Source organism: Brienomyrus brachyistius, unplaced genomic scaffold (assembly GCF_023856365.1).
Source record: "Brienomyrus brachyistius isolate T26 unplaced genomic scaffold, BBRACH_0.4 scaffold48, whole genome shotgun sequence".
NCBI lineage: Eukaryota > Metazoa > Chordata > Actinopteri > Osteoglossiformes > Mormyridae > Brienomyrus > Brienomyrus brachyistius.
In genome coordinates, this window is record NW_026042323.1 from 2,558,924 (window position 1) to 2,580,308 (window position 21,385).

At 43.5% G+C, this 21,385-nt stretch overlaps 1 protein-coding gene and 1 long non-coding RNA gene across 2 annotated transcripts in view; one reads left to right on the forward strand and one right to left on the reverse strand.

The window, feature by feature from the left end:
• LOC125723424 (stonustoxin subunit beta-like) overlaps positions 1–21,385 on the reverse strand; it is a 248,766-nt gene that overhangs the window by 148,933 nt on the left and 78,448 nt on the right. The window lies entirely within an intron of this gene.
• Positions 910–4,110, forward strand: LOC125723436 (uncharacterized). The gene is made up of 2 exons (XR_007386890.1): positions 910–1,020; positions 2,299–4,110. It is a non-coding gene; the product is annotated as an uncharacterized LOC125723436 (long non-coding RNA).

Below are 21,385 nucleotides of genomic sequence, written 5' to 3' on the forward strand. Positions count from 1 at the left end.
TGCATGTTCTCCCCATGTCGTCGTGGGGTTTCCTCCGGGTACTCCGGTTTCCCCCCACAGTCCAAAAACATGCTGAGGCTAATTGGAGTCGCTAAATTGCCCATAGATGTGCATGTGTGAGTGAATGGTGTGTGAGTGTGCCCTGCGATGGGCTGGCCCCCCATCCTGGGTTGTTCCCTGCCTCGTGCCCATTGCTTCCGGGATAGGCTCCGGACCCCCCGCGACCCAATAGGATAAGCGGTTTGGAAAATGGATGGATGGATGGATGGATATTACACTCCTGCAGCCGCCGGCAGATGGCGCTCCCCCTCACGTCAGCTGCAGTCAGACCTAAGTGAAGTCGAACGCACCCAACGCATTCCCAATTATCAAAAAACCCACTAATTGAATGGGTCGCGTAATTATCGCTATGAATTCTGGGAGTCTGTGCAACTTCAAGACCGCAGCTCTCGTGTTACTTATAACAAGGAAGGAACATTATTCTATATTTTTAATGGCGACCGAATGATTGATTGATATAATGTAGTGTTTCATTCTATATCCTGTTTTGATAAGATATCGAAATTTCATAAACATTCGATATACAGTTAAACCATAATTGGTCCGTCTTGTTTCTTTGTCACCCAGAAACTTCACAACTGTGTTGTGAGCGGATTTTCAGCGCTTATATGTTTTTAAACTTGTCTTAAAATTTTGTGGTACTTCTACGTTTCTGCGCTTTTGTAAATGTAGATCGTATGTTTTGTCATTTGATTAAAGCGTTTGAAGACTTTGCAGCGCGCTGACACCAATCGGCCACCGTAGCTTAGCAACCGAATCATAACAATTCTTTTCCGTTTAGAGTTTTCATTTGAACATTTAAAGCAGCTCAGACTTGCAGTTTATCAGCAAGAGAGAAGACGCGAAAGATGTCCATCGTGAAAACCACCGTGAATCTCCAGAGGATTGACTGGCTGCTGCCGAAAGGTGCAGTCAGTGTGCGGATCGCCCCGGAATACATCCCCGGTCCAGTTGGCCGAGGTAAGGATGGCAAAATGATGCCCAGACTAACTCAGCACTTAAAGAGTTAAAGTCAGAATATGCTTGACTAGCCTTCTTGAATCTTCTGTTCTATTATCTTGTTTTAGAAGTACATGTCTAAATAATAAAGTAGTTCACCTTTAGCTTTAATATACGGGAGTCTTTTTGCATGTCTACTGCATTATATAATGAAATCAGTAAAATCTGTGGCTGTGCTGTGTTTAAACATCAGAGAAAATCATCATGAAGTGGTAAAGTAACAGCTGAATATGTCCTAATATACGGTGTTTCCCCGAAAATAAGACAGGGTCTTATATTAATTTTTGCTCCAAATGACGCGTTACGGCTTATATTAAGGTAGTATTTTCCCAAGTATAACATGCTACAGTATATTTACCGGTATTCCTGAAAAAAATCCACATTTATTCAAACACAGACATCATGTCATCTTCTAACAGTATCTTTCCATGTAAACAATTTGACGGTGAATTTATTCATGAACAAAATTCTGCTGTATACTGCATATGTTTATTCAAATATAGTCGTAATGTCATGTTCTTCTGGAACATCATCGTAAATCTCCAAGTTCCAAATTCCGTCCTGAATATCTCGCAACTCAATTTCCTGTAGAACCAGTGTCCCCAATCTCTCATGTTTAGCAATAACTCTGTCCTTAAATGAGCGCCTCTTGTCCATGTAGCCTTCTCGTAGTACAACCGCATCTCATTCTAGTTACCGTACAATCCATGGGACAATAACTAGGGCTTATATTACGGGCTTCTTGAAAAATCATGTTAGGGCTTATTTGCTGGGAAACGCGGTAGAAATCAGAAAAAGCATAAATCTTAGTTTGGTACCTTGAGAGTGAATAAATAATGCAACTTATGGAAAGTGTAAGATATGTAAAGGATTTGACTTAATAGTCAGTTGTTGATGCCAGCATTTGGATTGAGTGGGCTGCTATATTTGATGCACATGAACCTTTCCAGTGTTGTTTTTCGCTGTTGTTCTGCGTATCAGGGAATCTGTGCACAAACTGGCTTGTTTTTATAGGTCAGGTTCCCCTGCTGAAACGCAGACGGCCCAAGTCAAGACCAGCGCATAAGTTTCCCAAGCGTGTGTTTCCTGTATCCAATAAAGACGGCAGAATTTTTCTTAGTGTGCAATACCGACTGCCAAGTGTGATATCTGTGATGGTTGTGATGTAGTGTTGTTGTACAGTGACATAATGTTTCATTTAAATTAAATATGCTGTCCCCTGTCTTTATAATCCCAAAGGACAAACCAGTTCCAGTGATGCTGGCCGTCGGAAGAAGTGCCGCACCAGGCCGCCGGCAGCCAGCTCCCTGACCACGTCTGCCTCTCCTGGATCTGCTGCCATCCCGGTGGCAACCAGCAGGGGTCAGCAGGGCACAGGCCGCCGTAGAAATACGGCGGGAGGCCGGTCAGGGCGAAGAAGGAGGTATGACCAACAGAAGGGGTTAGAGCCTAAGCCCAGCTCACCAACCTTCTCCTCCTCTTCATTTTTATTTCCGTCTTCAGCCCCCTCCTCTTTTGTTTCATCCCCATTTCTTTTTATGGGCTCCTCTGTTTTATCCCCACACTTAGTCACACCTGTAAGCCCAGCTCCACATCCATATTCAGCTCCAGGCCTGGTTCATCTGACCCCTCTGCTTCAGGCTCCAGCACAGGCTGTAGCCGCCTCATCTCACCTGGAAAAATTCTATTGGTTGTATAACTATTATGTAACCAAGTACTCTAAAATGACCTATGACGCCAAGTGCTTTACTGAGTACTGGTGTCAGGAGTTTTGGAACAGACATTTAAATGAAATTAACTTAGCGAAACAGGGGAAGAATGAGGATAATGAGGGTACTCATTCATCCAAGAGGCGTAGGATTGATGAAGATGAGTTCATCTTTCCTATTGATGCACTGGAGCAGCTAAGTACCATGCCCAGGGCTCAGGAGATGGGTGTGGAAATGGGCTATCAGTCAGATGCACATAGCTACATTTCCCTGTAGATTCAGCACATAATTACACGAGACTTGTCATACGTACTTAGGATAAGATAAAATTAGGATATGTTACCATGTAGTTCTATAGCATAAGGTACTATAGGATAAGATTAAGATAGGATAAGGTTAAGATAGGACAAGTTAAGATAGTCTTAACTTGTATGCCATTTTATGTTTTACAAAGACATGATAAATTACCATAAGTTTAGGATAAGATTATATGAGATAGGATTGCATAGCATAAGATAAGAAAGATAGGATAAGATAACATAGAATAAAATTAAGATAGGATAGGTTACGGTAAGCTTAAGATTGTATAACATAGGATTAGATTAATTATAAATAAAGCAGTCCTCCTTAGAGGGGGGGTGGTGGAGGGAATATTTAAGAAATAAAAATAGGATCAGTTAACATAAGGTAAAGATAAGATTGTATAACATAGGATTAGATTAATTATAAATAAAGCAGTCCTCCTTAGAGGGGGGGTGGTGGAGGGAATATTTAAGAAATAAAAATAGGATCAGTTAACATAAGGTAAAGATAAGATTGTATAACATAGGATTAGATTAATTATAAATAAAGCAGTCCTCCTTAGAGGGGGGGTGGTGGAGGGAATATTTAAGAAATAAAAATAGGATCAGTTAACATAAGGTTAAGATAAGATTGTATAACATAGGATTAGATTAATTATAAATAAAGCAGTCCTCCTTAGAGGGGGGGGTGGTGGAGGGAATATTTAAGAAATAAAAATAGGATCAGTTAACATAAGGTTAAGATAAGATTGTATAACATAGGATTAGATTAATTGTAAATAAAGCAGTCCTCCTTAGAGGGGGGGTGGTGGAGGGAATATTTAAGAAATAAAAATAGGATCAGTTAACATAAGGTTAAGATTAGATTGTATAACATAGGGCTACAGTGAAGAAATCAAAAATTTCAAGGCAGCATGAAGGTAACGCACAATCAGGGATGTGCAATTTCTGAGGCATGTATTCAAAAAAAGTATTTTAATTGTGTTTTATGATTCATATTTGAGTTCATGAAATAAAATGTTTTTTTCTACAGACTTTGATCAGTGTTTTTGTATTTTGTAAAATACGAGAAATACTGTATGCATGGTAATGTCAGGTGTGCAAAATGTTTGTGCTAACAAAGGACACAGAGCCCCTAGAAGGGCACAGAGCCAGGCTGAGCACCACAGCGCTATCCAGCCCATGGCTGCCGATGGTCACATTCCACCAGAACCCCCCAACACTAACTCCCCAGGGAACTTCCAAGCAGCAGAGCAGATTCCAACAACCGAGGATCAAAGGAAAAGAAAAGATACTGGCAGGAAGAAGATGATCTTGTGGCCAAAGGTTAAAAATGTAGAGGTTTGGAGAACAAATGTGTTACAAATGAAATATTATTTGAAATGTGCTACAGCTTAATCATTCTATCATACATCTATCCATCCATTTTCCAAACCGCTAATCCTACTGGGTCGTGGGGGGTCCGGAGCCTATCCCGGAAGCAATGGGCACAAGGCAGGGAACAACCCAGGATGGGGGGGCCAGCCCATCGCAGGGCACACTCACACACCATTCACACCTACAGGCAATTTTTTAGCAACTCCAATTAGCCTCAGCATGTTTTTGGACTGTGGGGGGAAACTGGCGTACCCGGAGGAAACCCCACGACGACATGGGGAGAACATGCAATCTCCACACACATGTAACCCAGGCGGAGACTCGAACCTGGGTCCCAGAGGTGTGAGGCAACAGTGCTAACCACTGCACCACCATGCCGGCCCACAAATTTAAACAAATTCATTTTAAATAACTTTAATCTCAGAGCCAATTGCCATGTGCCCACAAATATTTCAATTATTATTGTTTATGATTATAAATGCCGAATACATTACTGGAGCCTTCGGTTTAGCATACACAGTGCCCTCTACAGGATTCTGTCGAAACAGCATCTCTCAACCTCGTTCACAAGATTTGTCTTTTTCACAAAACGTTTTTCTTTGTAAATCCCAAAATCTTCCTATAAATGTATGTATGAATGCTTCTCGTCTTTTTCAGTCACACAAAGCCTTTATAAATGAGCTCCCCGATTAATCTGTTTACATGAAAACATCTTAATTGCGTTAAGGCATGTAAACGTAGCCACCTAACGAAAGGTAACCACGTGACTTAGCAGACTGCATGTTCCTCATCTCCTCTGTATGGACCATAGAGCTGTGTATCGGAGAGTCTGACAGCACGCTACGTTTCAAGATAAAGGCATTACAATTCAATGCGCTGCTCTATTTTGCCATTCTTTTTTTTAAAAAATCTTCTTTTAGAAAAACATGGCACATTATAGAGAGCACACCACCAAATGGATGAAATCTGAGTAAAAACATTTGATTTTTAACGCAATCAGAATAAAGGGGTCTGCATTTATCACTGTCCCTGTAACAATCCAGCATCGTAGCACTACAGCTATTTCGGATTCAGCCAACGAATAACGTTGCTAGTCAGCAGCCTTGTGCAAGCTACTGAAAATTACTAATTACCAATTACTGTATATAAAAGTAATTATAATAAGGGTGGGATTCGACCGTGTGTCTGCCTGGGGGGTCGCCGGCCAGGATCGCCAGCAGTTTGAACGTGTGGTTGGTGCGGCAATGTGCTGCATCAGCGTCTGCTCCCTCTGCCTGACCTGCCCAGTATAATTACATAATCAAGGAAAATAACAGTGGGCTAAAGGTTGCATAGTGATCACATTAACATCACGTCGATGTTGAAATACATGGTGCAAACAAAAGTAGTGGAATTACACTGACGAGTTACTACCAACACTGCTAGGCAGCTAGGTTTGCTAATGCTAATGTTAGCAGCGCACCCATATGCTACTTCCTCTCGCAAGATAAGGCAGCGTTACTGTCACTGTGTAAATACAATGAGATCTCTTTGGAGCAAGCCTGTCGATACCATGTTAAGTGTAAAACCACAAGTAAAATACCTTAAAAATAATAGAAATATAGATGGTGCTGAACCATGGTGAACAGTGGAGTCATAACAGAGGCTGTGCGTTGTGTTCAGTCACCTTTCACTGTAAATCACACATGGCTTCACAATTTTTTGTGTCTGCTCTGAATCCCTCAGGGCTGGAGTGAAAACTCCATTCACACTAACATGGTGCCAAGGGGTATTGGGTAGTCATGATTCTATCCTTTTTGGAAGTAATTTGTTTTACTGATTTAAATAAGTTTTAAAAAATTTCAAAATGTAAGGATAGCTCATTGTATCCAAAGGGATGTGCCAAGCTTGCAGTGTTGATGTGCTGCCACCTTCTGGGAAAACGATGAACTGATTTTCAGATTAAGAACATGTATGGTTTTCTGGTATCAGGTGAGAACCGTTCATACTGCGAACCTATGCTTATGGGTTAGGGTTAAGCTTGGGTCTAGAGCTCAGGGTACTTCCAGGCTTGGAGGCCAAGGGTAAGGTCTCTCTTTCCCCATGTAAGCATTGAATGATGATCCAGCACCAGGGCTTGGGTAAGTCACCACGAGTTGGGAGCCTCATTCCCCAGGTAAAGGATGAACGATGTCCATCCAGCCCGGGGATTCTGGTGAACCTCTCCTTACGCTGGAAGCCTCCTCCCTCAGGTAAGGGTTTAAGAATCTCGCGGTACTTCCATTGAGCCTTGGGGTTCTGGAGAAAAATCCCAGGGCCATCTAACTGTAGCAGTGTGGAATTTTGCGGGTAGGACTTGTTGATTATTTCCGGTAAGTGTGTTGGCGTTTCCCGGTCCGGTAACTCCCCTTCCGCACCGCGGTGGTCTGCCGTGGTACGCTGGCATGCTGGCTGAGGTTCACACTTATTCTGTGTCTTGGTGGGAGGTTTTGCTGTTTTAATTAGCGTTAATCCTCTGCTTGATTTAAATGGCTAATGGTAATATTTTATATTGCAGTGTTTCTCTGGTGTCTGTGTTGCAGCTCCAGTGGTTGCAAGTTATTCTGGTGACTAGGCCTATAGCTACTTGTCAGTTGCTTTACTTGATGTGTTTTAATTGTAGTTATGGTTGTTGCCAGGATTACAGTTTCAGTTGCTCGTCAGCTTCAGTTTATGCCTCTTCCAGCAGATTTGTCAGACAATAATAGTTTGAACCTGCACTGTGGCTGCTGTGTTTCCTACGTCAGTTTTTCTTTTCCATCAGTCTTGTCTTGTCCTCAGGCGGTCCGATGTCGCCCAACAACTGCTGCTTGAAGCTCCTGATCCTCGGTGGGACATCGGCGATGTGCTGGGAGCCTTGGAACGCGCTAAGGATCGTCGCACCTTTTCCTGCATTTGGAGCTGTTTCATTCCCTAGTTCTGCGACTTAACAGACTTTGGGCCGCCCTTTCTTTCTGTTTGGGACTGATACAGAGGGATAGCCTGTATTCTGCTACTCATTGTTTGCACTCTTCATAGTTTTCAACACTCAGATTCTTGGTTAGATTGGGGTATTTTCTGGGAGACTGTGAGCAGTGGCTGCCTCGATTGATCTGGCTGACTAAGATTTGATTGGTCTGGGGTGGTGGTGTTCACACTTTCACCTTGTGCAGTATATTTGTGTGGGGATCAGTGTGGTGGAGCACAGGTGTGTGTGTGCGTGTGTGTGTGTGTGTGTGTATGTGTGTGTGTGTGTTAGTTTAAGGGACTCTATTCCCCATTTTGATCAACTTCCCCGGACACCTGTCTCCTGCTTGAGTTTAGTCAGCCAGTGGCCAAAGGCTGGTTGCTGGTTTATTTTTTAAGGTTGTTGATGCTAAAGCGCTTGTCTTGTTTCTTTGTTTTATATTTTCAACAAACTGTTAATAGTACAAACACATCTCTAGCTCCATTCGGTAAATGAACTTGTGTGCTCTTAATTTAGAGTAATTTTTCCTGTGGTGAAATTCCCCAGGTGGTGTAGTCGTGTCCTTGTACTACTGACCGCTCTCTGCCACAAACACTTTACTCTAAACCTAAGCCTAATCCTAACCCTAACCATAGCCCTAAACGTCATGTCCTGCCACCTCCCTGACGTGGCTCTAATAAGCCATGCCTGCTGCTCGTTGGTCTCGCGTCTCGTTCCATCCCTCATGTTAAACACTCCCAGCTACTTCCAGTCTGTTCCCTTGTTATTCCTGTATAAGTGCTTCCTGGCCCTGTGTTCCCCATTGATGTGGTGCCCTCCATGTTGCTCGTTCCCTAGCCTCCCATCTTGATCCCAGTAAATCCCAGTTTATTGTCTGACAACACCTGCTCCCAGAGTCGTTCATCCTGGCACCCAACAGAATGACGGAACTCGACCAGTAGATTCCCCAGGTCCCTACAGCCGATCACTGCTGCTTGTGTCAAGCATACCTAATGTCGCTGGTTCAGGCCGCAGTACAGTTTTCCCCAGAGAGAATGGCCCATCTCTGACGGATGGCATAGCCGCCCTCTCCCCGGACTCCCAAGTGGAGGGTGTGACAGCTATAGCGGAGATCCTCAGGGCCCTCTGGAATGGAGTGAGTGTGCTGAACCCCGCAGAGGTGGGGTGCTCTGGAGAAAAGGAGCCCGCCGACTCCACGTCACTCGCCGTAGGGCGACCTGCGTCCTCATTGTCACTTGAAGTCTGACAACATGATGCTTCTCTGGGATTTACTGTGATCCCCCTGTTCGCCAAAACATGCTCCCCAAAGCTCTCCAGCACAGAAGAACAGGCTTCACTCCTAGTTCTATGGTTGTCAGAGTGCTGGACCACAGTAGAGGTCGGACTTTGCTTCAACATGGTTTTATTGGAAGTCTGCACACAATACAGATGTTTCCTACCATCCTTCGTTCCAATTAAATGTGGAAACGTTTTGTCAGCTGGCTGGACAAGACCCTACTGCCTCTTTTAATAGTACACATAGTAGTGAGCAGTGGTGACGTAATGGTTAGGGACTCGTGATTGAAAGACACTGCATCTACAGCATCTGGCCCAGGAGAGCCAGCCGTTGCAGTCGTTACATCCGCACTTAAGGCTCCCGGCCCAGGGGGCTGCTCAGGCCGCACCCACAGTGTCCAACACAGGTGAGGCTTGGTTGCCTCTAGGCTTCTCATAGAATCTGACACGGTTCCCTGGTAACCAGCCGACACCTGCCACACTGCTCCATAATGTCCGGCCAGCATCCACCTCTCTGTCCCCTGATACCTGGCCAGCACCCACCTCAATGTCCCCAGACGTCCAGCCGGTGCCCACCTCATCTCCTGACGGCCTGCTGGTGCCCACTTTCTATCCTGACGTCCCACCAGCACATGCCTGCAGGCTGCCACCAGCCCAGAGAAGATGGATCCAGAGGATGTCCTGCTAGAGTGCCCTGGGTCCTGATACGTGGGTCCCTCCTTCATCCCAGACTCCGGTTACTCTGGTCCCAGTTTCTGGGGTGGTCACCAGTATCAACAGGAGTCCAAGAAAGCGGCAGGCAGAATGTCTATCTCCCAGAGAGGGTTTGCCAGTCTCTGCTCTTGCCCTGTATGTCCCTTGTCATCTTCCTGTTCCTGTCCTGTTGTCTCCTTGCTGCCCTACTGCTCTGCGGTTCCTCACTTGTTCACCACTTTCAGCAACAGTATCTGCTATGTACTAGAACTGTAATCATATGTGAGTGAGTCTGTCTGCTTTGAAGGAGCAGAGATCCCAGCTCCTTACTGTAGGTACAGGGCATAGAAACGGGTAAATCCTGTAAGGTAACATTCTTACAGTCAGCATAGATTCCAACACAGTTCTGGAATATGAAGTTCATAGTCAGTCATCATTTTGTAGCATTAAAATGTAACTTTTAAATAAATCCTAACAGTATGTGTGATTGTGGGGGGTGTGGGGTCTCGGGGTGTAACCTCTGTCTCTGGGTTTGTTTCCTGTCCCTCCTGCTGTATGTGTGAAGTCTGCATGTTCTTCCAATGTGGGCTTTCTCCTCCTACTTTGGAGAACATGAAACTGCGATCAGCCGATTGGAATCTCTAAGCTGCCCTTAGTGTGAGTCTGTATGTGTGAGTTTGTGCTCTGCTATAAACTAGTATCCTGTCCATTGTGTCCCCTGCCCTGTGCCACCTGGGACAGGCTCCAGGCTGCCCAACCCCCTGTACAGGATAAGCAGCAATGCAGGACGGCTCCACACTGTTCCAAAGAAATGGCGCTCCAGCTCCCTTCAGGACTTCAGACCAGCTGCTCTCACTTCACACCTCCAGGCTTGTGGGTGTGGTTCCCACTCCTGGTTCTGCATGTACAGCTTGCATGTTCTCCCCGTGTTCCTGTGGGTTTCCTCAGTTTTCCTCATGCTGTCCAAGATCATGCAGTTTGGTGAATTAGTGTCTCTAGATTGTCCTCAGCATGTGAGTGAGTGATGGACCCTGTGATGGACTGGCATCCCATCCAGGGTGTCTCTGCCTTGTGCCCTGTGCTTCCTGTGATGTGTGTGTCCCATAACCCTGTACTGGATAAGCGGTTATTGGAATTAGTTGGTATGGGGCGCTGTTTGTAAAGGTAGCAAACATTTTTGTACTTGCCACTTTTTCAACATTTAGTGCAATGTTCTGACTTTTAGCTAGAAGTCAATGGTGTTGTGGATCATCAGGTTTTTTTGCTGTGTAAATTATGTTCGAAATTGTTTATCATATGTAAATATAAATGGTTTGTCTATATATAAATATGAAATGTAAATGTAAATATAAATATAAATGTTAAATATAAAACTTAAATATAAATGTTAAATCTAAATGTTAAATCTAAATGTAGACTCTAAATGTTGAGAATGTATGCAAATTAGCCACGCCCATTTGTGTAAAATGGGCGGTACCAATGAGATCGCAGGATAGGGCTGATGCGGGACAACATGGCGAATTCCGCTCTCTTAGAGGCCATAGAATGTGCAGTTTTGGCAGGTGTTCGCGCTGCGTTACATGGTATTGCTACACAGCTGGGAGCAACATCATGTACACCTTCCACTGTGACATCGGGAAGTTTTATAGTGGGTAATATTTGTGTGAGTTTATCCATGACAGTATGGTATTGGATCAGTGGGTAACGCCTCAGTGAGGTTATCCATGTCAATATGGTATTACATCAGTGGGTAATGCTTGTGGGAGGATATCCATGTCAGTATGGTATTAGATCAGTTAGTAATGCTTCTGGGAGGTTATCCATGACAGTATGGTATTAGATCAGTGGGTAATGCTTCTGGGAGGTTATCCATGACAGTATGGTGTTAGATCAGTAGGTAATGCTTGTGGGAGGTTATCCATGACATTATGGTATTAGATCAGTGGGTAACGCCTGAGTGAGGTTATAGATGTCAGTATGGTATTAGATCAGTGGGTAATGCTTGTGGGAGATTATCCATGGCAGTATGTTATTGGATCAGTGGGTAATGCTTCTGGGAGGTTATCCATGATAGTATGGTATTGAATCAGTGGGTAACACCTGAGTGAGGTTATCCATGTCAGTATGGTATTAGATCAGTGGGTAATGCTTATGGAAGGTTATCCATGACAATATGGTATTGGATCAGTGGGTAATATTTGTGTGAGTTTATCCATGAACGTATGGTATTGGATCAGTGAGTAATGCTTGTGGGAGGTTATCCATGACAGTATGGTTTTAGATCAGTGGGTAATGCTTGTGGGAGGTTATCCATGACTGTTTGGTATTAGATTAGTGGGTAATGCTTGTGGGAGGTTATCCATGACAGTATGGTATTAGATCAGTGGGTAACGCTTGTGTGAGGTTATCGATGTCAGTATGGTATTAGATCAGTGGGTAATGCTTGTGGGAGGTTATCCATGTCAGAATGGTATTGGATCAGTGGGTAATGCTTGCGGGAAGTTATCCATGACTGTAGGGTATTGGATCAGTGTATAACGCCTGAGTAAGGTTATCCATGTCAGTATGGTATTAGATCAGTGGGTAATGCTTGTGGGAGATTATCCATGACAGTATGTCATTGGATCAGTGGGTAATGCTTCTGGGAGGTTATCCATGACAGTATGGTATTGAATCAGTGGGTAACGCCTGAGTTAGGTTATCCATGTCAGTATGGTATTAGATCAGTGGGTAATGCTTGTGGGAGGTTATCCATGACAATATGGTATTGGATCAGTGGGTAATATTTGTGTGAGTTTATCCATGACAGTATGGTATTGGATCAGTGAGGTTATCCATGTCAATATGGTATCAGATTAGTGGGTAATGCTTGTGGGAGGATATCCATGTCAGTATGGTATTAGATCAGTTAGTAATGCTTCTGGGAGGTTATCCATGACAGTATGGTATTAGATCAGTGGGTAATGCTTCTGGGAGGTTATGCATGACAGTATGGTATTAGATCAGTGGGTAACGCCTGAGTGAGGTTATCGATGTCAGTATGGTATTAGATCAGTGGGTAATGCTTGTGGGAGGTTATGCATGACAGTATGGTATTGGATCAGTGGGTAATGCTTGTGGGAGGTTATCAATGTCAGTATGGTATTAGATCAGTGGGTAATGCTTGTGGGAGTTTATCCATGACAGTATAGTATTAGATCAGTGGGTAATGCTTGTGGGAGGTTATCCATGACAGTATGGTATTAGATCAGTGGGTAATGCTTGTGGGAGGTTATCCATGACAGTATGGTATTGGATCAGTGGGTAACGCCTGAGTGAGGTGATCCATGTCAGTATGGTATTAGATCAGTGGATAATGCTTGTGGGAGGTTATCCATGACAGTATGGTATTAGATCAGTGGGTAACGCCTGAGTGAGGTTATCCATGTCAGTATGGTTTTAGATCAGTGGGTAACAGTTGAGAGGGGTTATATATGACAGTATGGTATTAGATCAGTGGGTAATGCTCTATGGAGGTTATCCATGACAGTATGGTATTAGATCAGTGGGTAACGCTTGAAAGAGATTATCCATGACAATATGGTATTAGATCAGTGGGTAACGCTTGAGGGAGGTTATCCATGTCAGTATGGTATTAAATCAGTGGGTAATGCTTCTGGGAGGTTATCCATGACAGTATGGTATTAGATCAGTGGGTAACTCTTGATGGAGGTCAGCCAGGACAGTATGTTGGTAGATCGGGGGTGACGTTTGGGCCCTTCCATGTATTGACACTATTGTGCTGGAAGGGTTCGTGTCCCTCTGTGAGGTTAGCAGCTATGTTGTTGGGGGAGCTGCCCCTCTTTGGGTCTCCTAAGGCAAATTGTTCCTGGGTGAGCGGCCAGACAAAGTGTGAGTCACTAACACTAAGGATCATGTGACCCTGCCCACATTGGGGAGACCGGGACCCTTCCCTGGAGCAGGTGAGCGCCTAATTTACATGGGCTCCCCCTCCTGTGTATCCACCATCTGCAGGGCGAGCCGTGGGGGTTGGGTGCAATGTGGATCAGGTGGCAGTGTATGCAGGGGCCTAGGCGGACCGATCATCAGCTACCAGTTCTGGTTCTAGGAACATGGAACGTAACCTCTCTGGTGGGAAAGGAACCTGAGCTGGTTGGGGAGGTAGAGAGATACCGACTAAATATATGCACAGGTTGGGCTTGAGAGGGGCTGGACTCCCCTCTATTCCATTCTTGACTTGCCCCTGGTGAGAGGCGCTGGACTCCCCTCTATTCCACTCTTGACTTGCCCCCGGTGAGAGGCACTGGGCAAGTGTGGGTCTACTTATGTGCTGATTTCACACGGCCGCCATTTTGAATGGAAAGCGAGGCAGAGGAGGGAGTCACCCCAAGTGGAAGCCTGGAAGTACAGTCACAAAACAACGGCTTGGACCGTAAACTTTGAGCTGGTGCCACATTTTACCATAAACGATGCTGAAAAATGGGCTGAGGAGGGATGTTGAATATCAAGAGCAGTTCTGTTAAAAGGATACAGCGACTGAATAGAGGGGAACATTACTGATATTAAAGGTAAGTTAACGATTAGTCATTAGTCATTCATGCTGGAAACAATATTTTGACATTTGCAGATTAGCTAGTACATTCGTACTAAAAATCTTCAGCCCCACTGTGAGGAATTATAGCAGGAGGCAGCTTGGTTATATGAAACATCCTCACTACTGTAAATCCATGATTCTGCAAAAGTGTGTTTTCTAACTTTGAACTGAGCTTCTAAGTGTCCCGGTTACAAGGAAATCAAGGGAAAGATAAATCTTAATCACATTCACGTCTTTGATAAGATGTACATCCTGATTCACAACAATATGCCACAGTAGCATCGACGAATTTTGTGGAATTAATCCCACCTCAGCCTCGTTTTCATTTTGAAAATGGTGACCTCTGCGAAATAAGCTAATAGCCCCCCCAATTCAGTGCCAGAACGTTGGAGTTCACCCCAGTGAGTGAGAGGGTTACCTCCCTTCCACTTCGAGTTGGCGGAGGGGGTCTGACTGTTTATGCGTATGCACCGAACACCAGCTCAGAGAACCTGGCCTGCTTCGAGACATGGGAGGGGGAGCTGGGAGGTGCCCCCCGTGGGGACTGCATTGTCCTGCTGGGAGACATTAACGCTGATGTGCGTAGCGACAGTGAAACCTGGAAGGGTGTGATTGGGAGGAACGGCCTGGCCGATCTGAATCCCTGTGCTGCCCACAGTGTGTCCATAATGAACAGCATGGTGGAACATAAGTGCTCCTGTGACCGGAGCACCCTGGGCCGCAGGTCAATGACCTATGGCAGTCTGATGGGACTGGTAATTTGTCACTTTTAATATCTGTCCTTATATGTTTCATGTTCTTTTCATTAAATTTTTTATTTTTATATGTATTCCTACGATTTTACTTTGTGCATTAAGCATTTTATTTCTTATCATCTTTTCTGGAAAGCACTTTGAATGACCTTCTTGTATGAAGATGTGCTATACAAATAAACTTGACTTAAACCGACATAAAATATTCATTCTCTGCTCACTTCAGCTTCTCCAGTTTACAGCTGGGATCCTCCAGTACAGCAGAGAGCAGCTTCACTCCTGAGTCTCCTGGGTGATTGTAGCTCAGATCCAGCTCTCTGAGGTTTGACTTCAGAGCTGAAGTCAGGGAAGAACAGCCTCTCTGTGACTCTACAGCCTGACAGCCTATTGAAAGGAAACCACAAAATTTCAGACAAAATACAGGCAGCAGTGACCTGTCAAATCACCAGTGCTGAAGTTGCCAGTGACGGACCTGGACCCATCAGAGCAAACAGCCCTTCAGCACCCCCCCCCCCACCCCACCCTTCCCCCATCCCAGGTCTCCCTGTTGCTGATAAAAAGCTGCCATTCGGGGGTAATATTCTGCACTTGGGTTTGCCTGAGTGCCTCTGTTCCTGCAGCTGCCACACACTGTTCACTGAAGCTCACCTTTTAGCGTCACTGACTGTAATAACAGACATAAATGATCAGCTTCTAAATTAGACCATCCAGTGAGAGCGACCCACTGCATCAAACAACTGGACTCTCTCATCCCAAGTCCTGCCAGAAGAAGAGCACTGAGGACAGAGAGGATGAGACCCTGGACTGACATCAAGATCAAATGGTGTGACGTCATAGAAACCGCAAGATGCCCACGGTCGAGCAGAGAACCACCCGTGAGGAAGTGAGGAATGCCAACAGGAGGCGTTTGGTATTAGATCAGTGGGTAATGCTGGTAGAGTAACCAGTGCTCCCACCCACTCCTTATTTTCTACATCCTCCTTTGAATTTTTGCCTGCTGTCGTGTCACAGAGACACAGAGTTTGGCCAAAACACAATGATGCCCTTTTTTGGGCAATGTAACAATGCTGCTGATATAAGACCCATACAGAGTATCAGACATTTACATTACATTTACATTTACAGGATTTGGCAGACGCCCTTAGCCAGAGCGACTTACATAAGTGCTGTACATAAGTTTCTCTATCAGAGAAAAATCAGAGTTGTGGATATAACGGGAAACTCAAGAGAGCCATGATATTATGTTCTTTACAAGTGTATGTAAACTTTTGACCACAACTGTATGAGTGTCCCAGTTTACCTCTGTCCCACTTAACATTCACCCAGCTCAAAAGGTCTCTCAGTACATTCCATACCTGTTGGCAATATGAATTCAATGAATGATTTCACTCATCAAATTCGCCTTGTACTGCAAAGGCAGAACTGCAATCAACTGCATTCCCTGGCACAACAACAACCCTGTGTATCAATCGACGCGTCTGGAAGGCTAAGAGCTGCCAGCCATCGCTGTGACCGGGTCCCTCATCCTCCCACTGTATATGAAGCCGGTCAGTTCCCACAAGCCGTAGTGAGGAATTGTCTATGAAAAATTACCCTTTTCTTTCCCAAGTGCTTGCAGCTCCCTCTGTGTTGTCCTGTGTGTGTGACGCAGCTCCTGACCCCCTGCCCAGTCAGCATGATCCCCAGTCCCCATTTATCCCCAGTTATCACTTTGTGAGGCTGGAGAAGTCCTGCCATTTCCTACAGACTTCAGTCCCAGATCACTGCTGGCCACAGTAGCCTTTCATCCTGGCAGTGATTTCCCCCCATTGTTCCCCCACCTCCTCCATTAGTTGTATCGCCGCCTTGCAGAGCTGATGTTTCCTCTTTCTCTGGCTGCTGTCCATGGTTTCTTTGTACAAAGAGCCCCATCACGTTTTCAGCCTATTGGTATATTTGCAACTGATAATTTAATTTGTTATCCCGTCTGTGCGTTTTCACAAGTTTAGATTTGCATGATATGTTATATTGTTCATGTTTACATGCATCATGTGGCAATGATTTGACTCGCATTTTGCTCTTTACATACTTGGAATCGATTTTCCTCTTATTGACAGTTTGTGCTTTTCTCACGTGGAGGCTGGGAAGAGCCAACAAAGTGCTACTTAAAGTTTGTCTGTTAATTCTGGAATAATGAAGGCTTTTGGGAAACGCACATAGACCACACTCATTCTTTACTTACATTGTTCATTATTTTATTCATTATTCACTACGTAAGACTGATCGCCTTAGGGAAAGCCCTCCCTGACTAGTAACTCTGAAAGGAGGAGATGTGAACATCCTCAGCAACTACTGCAGGCCTGTCCGGCTTTATCCATCCATCCATTTCCCAAACCGCCTTTCCTATTGGGTCGCGGGGGGTCCGGAGCCTATCCCGGAAGCAATGGGCACGAAGCTGGGAACAACCCAGGATGGGGGGCCAGCGCATCACAGGGCACACTCACACAAACCCCACGATGACATGGGGAGAACATGCAAACTCCACACACATATGACCCAGGCGGAGATTCGAACCCGGGTCCCAGAGGTGTGAGGCAACAGTGCTAACCACTGCACCACCATGCCGAAATGTCAAAAGTCTGACCCCCCAAAACATCTGGTGTTAGTTTATTGTATAAATCATTACATGCAAAATGGTCGTCATAATCGCTCAAGCATGTTCTCTATACATCTGTATAACTGCGTGTGTGTATATATACAGTACTGTGCAAAAGTCTTAGGCAGTCCAAAGAAATGTTTGAAGCTGTTTATCTGGGTAGCAAGTGTATTTTGGCTTAGAACAAAAAACACAATTTAACATTAGAACGTCTGCAAATTAAGAGTAACACAATAAAAAACTAGTAATAATTTCTTCTGTTTTCTAAAAAGTTACTGATATCTAGTTGGATGGCTAGATAAACATTGCCTCAGTTCCCAAACTTCTCCCCAGGGGCACCTCAGATGATTTTGTTAAATTTTACCAACAGCTCAATTAAATAATTAAATGTATTGGCTTAAAATGTCAGTGACAGATTGACTAGCTGTATGAGGTCTGCTAGTGGTCAAGTCAAAAAATACATGGCTGCAAATACTAGGATGATTTTAGCAGAGGTTCTGAAATGGCGAAGCTGACACACTTTGACAGGCATCATATCATAGTTTTACACCAACAGGAGGATAATCTAAACATCATTTTCTTTGCCTGCCTAAGACATTTGCACAGTACTGTATATATATATTTAGGTCCTCAATCATGGCCTTACAATGACTGAGGCTGGTCGGCCGAATGATGGGAGAACAACCATGTCCTCAACCATTCAAACATTTCATAGAGCCAGCAGGTATGTAATCCAACAATGTGCCCTGTACTGTAATATTGTCCTCTTACTGCAGTGCTTCATATTACAGTATTCCATTTGCATTTTATATTACACAGTGAGTAATAATGAACAGTGAGTGGGGGGGGGAGAGGACATGCCCTACATACACACCTTTCCCACTGAGTACACCCACATAGAATTAGCACTTGTTTCCCAAATTCCTGTGAAAATGTTACTGCGATTGAGCATGTACATGAGCGATTGACTACACACCAATACAATCCAAATCCAAAACACACATGGTAAATGTGCTTTTCTACTTTTATGAGAACTGAAAGCGCTTTACAATTCATGCCTCACATTCACCCATCCACATACCGGTGGGGGAGGCTGCCATGCAAGGCGCCAACCTGCACGCCGGGAGCAATTTGGGGTTCAGTGTCTTGCTGAAGGACACTTTTGATGAGGTCAGGAGAAACCAGGGCTCGAACCTGCAACTCTCTAGTTGCTAAACGATAGCACTACCTCCTGCGCCACCATCATCTCCAAATGTAAGGAGAAGGAGGTTCCTCGGAGCTCCGAGATGTGTTTGGCTGTAATGAATCTGGAATATAGCTATATGACATAGTTTTTGATAACACCAGCATTTATTTTTTAAGCAAAAATGGCAAGCAGATCAGAACTGGCCGGATTTGATGTTGCAGCTTTTATTGAAATACAAAACAAAATTGAAAAGTGCTGAAGTTTGAATGACTTCAAACTTTGATTTATTTCAGTTATTTTATATTGGGCTCAAGGATTGGTTTCATCATACAAATACAGCACAGATAATGTTTACTTGAAATTACTGAAAAGTAAGTGATACCAGAATCAGGGGGTCAATAAGCTTTTAAGTAATAATGTGGATTGTGCTTGGGGTAGAAGCTGCACGTTGTGTTGAAGAAAAGTATAGATTTTCAAAATATGCAAATTAATTCTAATAATATTAATGACATTCATGTTTAGATGACATTAATTACATAACTAATAATACATTGAGAATCAATGTTTTGTTATTGTATAGATGGAAAGATATGAAAGTGATGTGGAAAATCTGGAACACTGAAACACATTGGGATGGGTGGTGCTAATAATGGTACTGCAGCCAGCCAGTAGGGGGCGCTTGACATGTTTCATTTTCACCTTTTAGAGACATTATGGTCTCCATGTTTTTTGCAGTCAGTGCTTTGATCACAGATTTGAAAGCAGTATGCATAATGCATCAGGACTCACACTGAAATTCCCTATATGTGGATATATTATGCAACATGGTTCTGTAGGAATGTTGGTACCTTGGAAACACACATATACAAATATACCTTATATGTGAGTTTGGATATGGGTGTGGCTGCAACTGGAGAGGCTTGTAGTACATATTCTGCAAAGTCTTCATAACGGTTATTCCAAATATTATGTACAAACCATGACAGAGGCTTGATTGCATACATGGGTTTTGTTGGGAAAATATCAGTTCATGAAATACATTATTGAGGAAACTCTAGTTGCTTTTACTTCTATTTAATACTTTTAGGCACACACACATCACAAGGAAAATAAACTATTATTTATAATAAATAGCACGCAATGATTAAATATAAAAGACTATAGCATAGAAAAATAAAATGATACTATCGGACAAAATGGCCATGGAAATGTAACAGAGAGCGGTGAGCTGGAAACCAGAGTCTTGACCCTGAGGAGTTAAATAAAATATTCAATTTCTCTGTTGTGTCATTGTCGTGGTTTTTTCTCCTTCCCCGCCAAATCAGAAGTCAGAGGGCCGCTTGTGCAGTATCCAGAATTCAGTATTTATTGCAACAATGAAGTTACAACCAAGGCTGGACACGTAAAGTGTGTCCAGTACTGTTTTACACCAATTTTTATATAAGTTCTTATCATTTAACAATATCTTGTCACTTAAGCATCATCATTCCTTCAGCCATTCACAATAATTGTTTTTTCCCTTAATCCACACCCCTAGGTGATAAGTTTGTCCATCATTTCTTTTACCGTTTGGTCTCTCGGCTGAACATAATGGTGGCGCGAGCAGCTCCACTTGGTTTTTTAAAAATGCTCAGCCGTGAACTTCGGGTGAACTCAGGCGAATCCCTTCCTTCAGTAGTAAACCTAGGCAGTTTCAGCCTTTTACACATTGTCTAACTAAAAGGTTGATAATATATTTATCCTTTAACATTGTGATAAAATATACGTTAATAAAAGTGAATATTCATAGATTCAGGACTAACATAAAGTAGATAACAGAATCTCAGACTAACAAAAGGTGCAAATACATACTCAGTTGATTACATTGTGTTGATTACATTATAATGTTTATATTGTAATGATTACATCATGGATATTTGACATACTTTTTAATAATATCATAATACTTGTATTCTACGTTATATAGTGCTAAATAATATTCCATAATACTTAAAAGTAAATAGCATAATCATACAATGATAAGAAAGAGAATAAGGCAAAAACATTTCTTGAAATTTGGCCTTAGGGTGGCGCTAGAGTGATGGATGGATTGAACCCAAATTTGGTATGAATACCAACAAACGTATGGTATGATCTCTATCGATGTGCCAAATTCCAAAAAAGTTGCCAATCAGCTCTATGGGTTGCCATAGACTCCCATGGCAAAAAGCATAATAATAGTGAAAACTACTAAAAACTATAGGTATCCTAATAATAATAGACTGTCATCTCTAAATTGCCCACAGTGTGTGAGTGAGTGCATTCCCTGCAATGGACTGGCATCCCATCCAAAAGTATACCATTGTGTCCTATGCTACCTGGGATAAGCTCCAGGCCCTCGTCTCCAGGATATGCGGTACGAGGATGGATGAATAATAATCATGTTTATTTCAATTTCAATTATTGGCAAATATAAACATGTACCAAGGATAATAGCAATAAATACAGTATGCCAAAATAAATGCTAGAGGAGAATCCTGCAATTCCTGCCCCAGTCCTGGGTCTGGGGAGTTTATTCTCACTGAGATTGCATAGGATTCCTCTGGCTGCTGTTTTTCTCCCATACACGTGAAGTGCTACTTCTTCATTGCCCACATGTGAGCCAGTATGTGAGCCCTGATCCGGGCTACCATCCCGCCCAAGGCATTTCCTCTGTATGCTGCTTCCTGCAGCCCTGCAGTGGATAAAACTAAAGGACAATGGTTTGTTGATTTATAGCACATATATTATTATATTTCATATTGTTCAAATATACATTACTCAGTAATAACTCAGTAACTACTCAAGTACAAATGATGA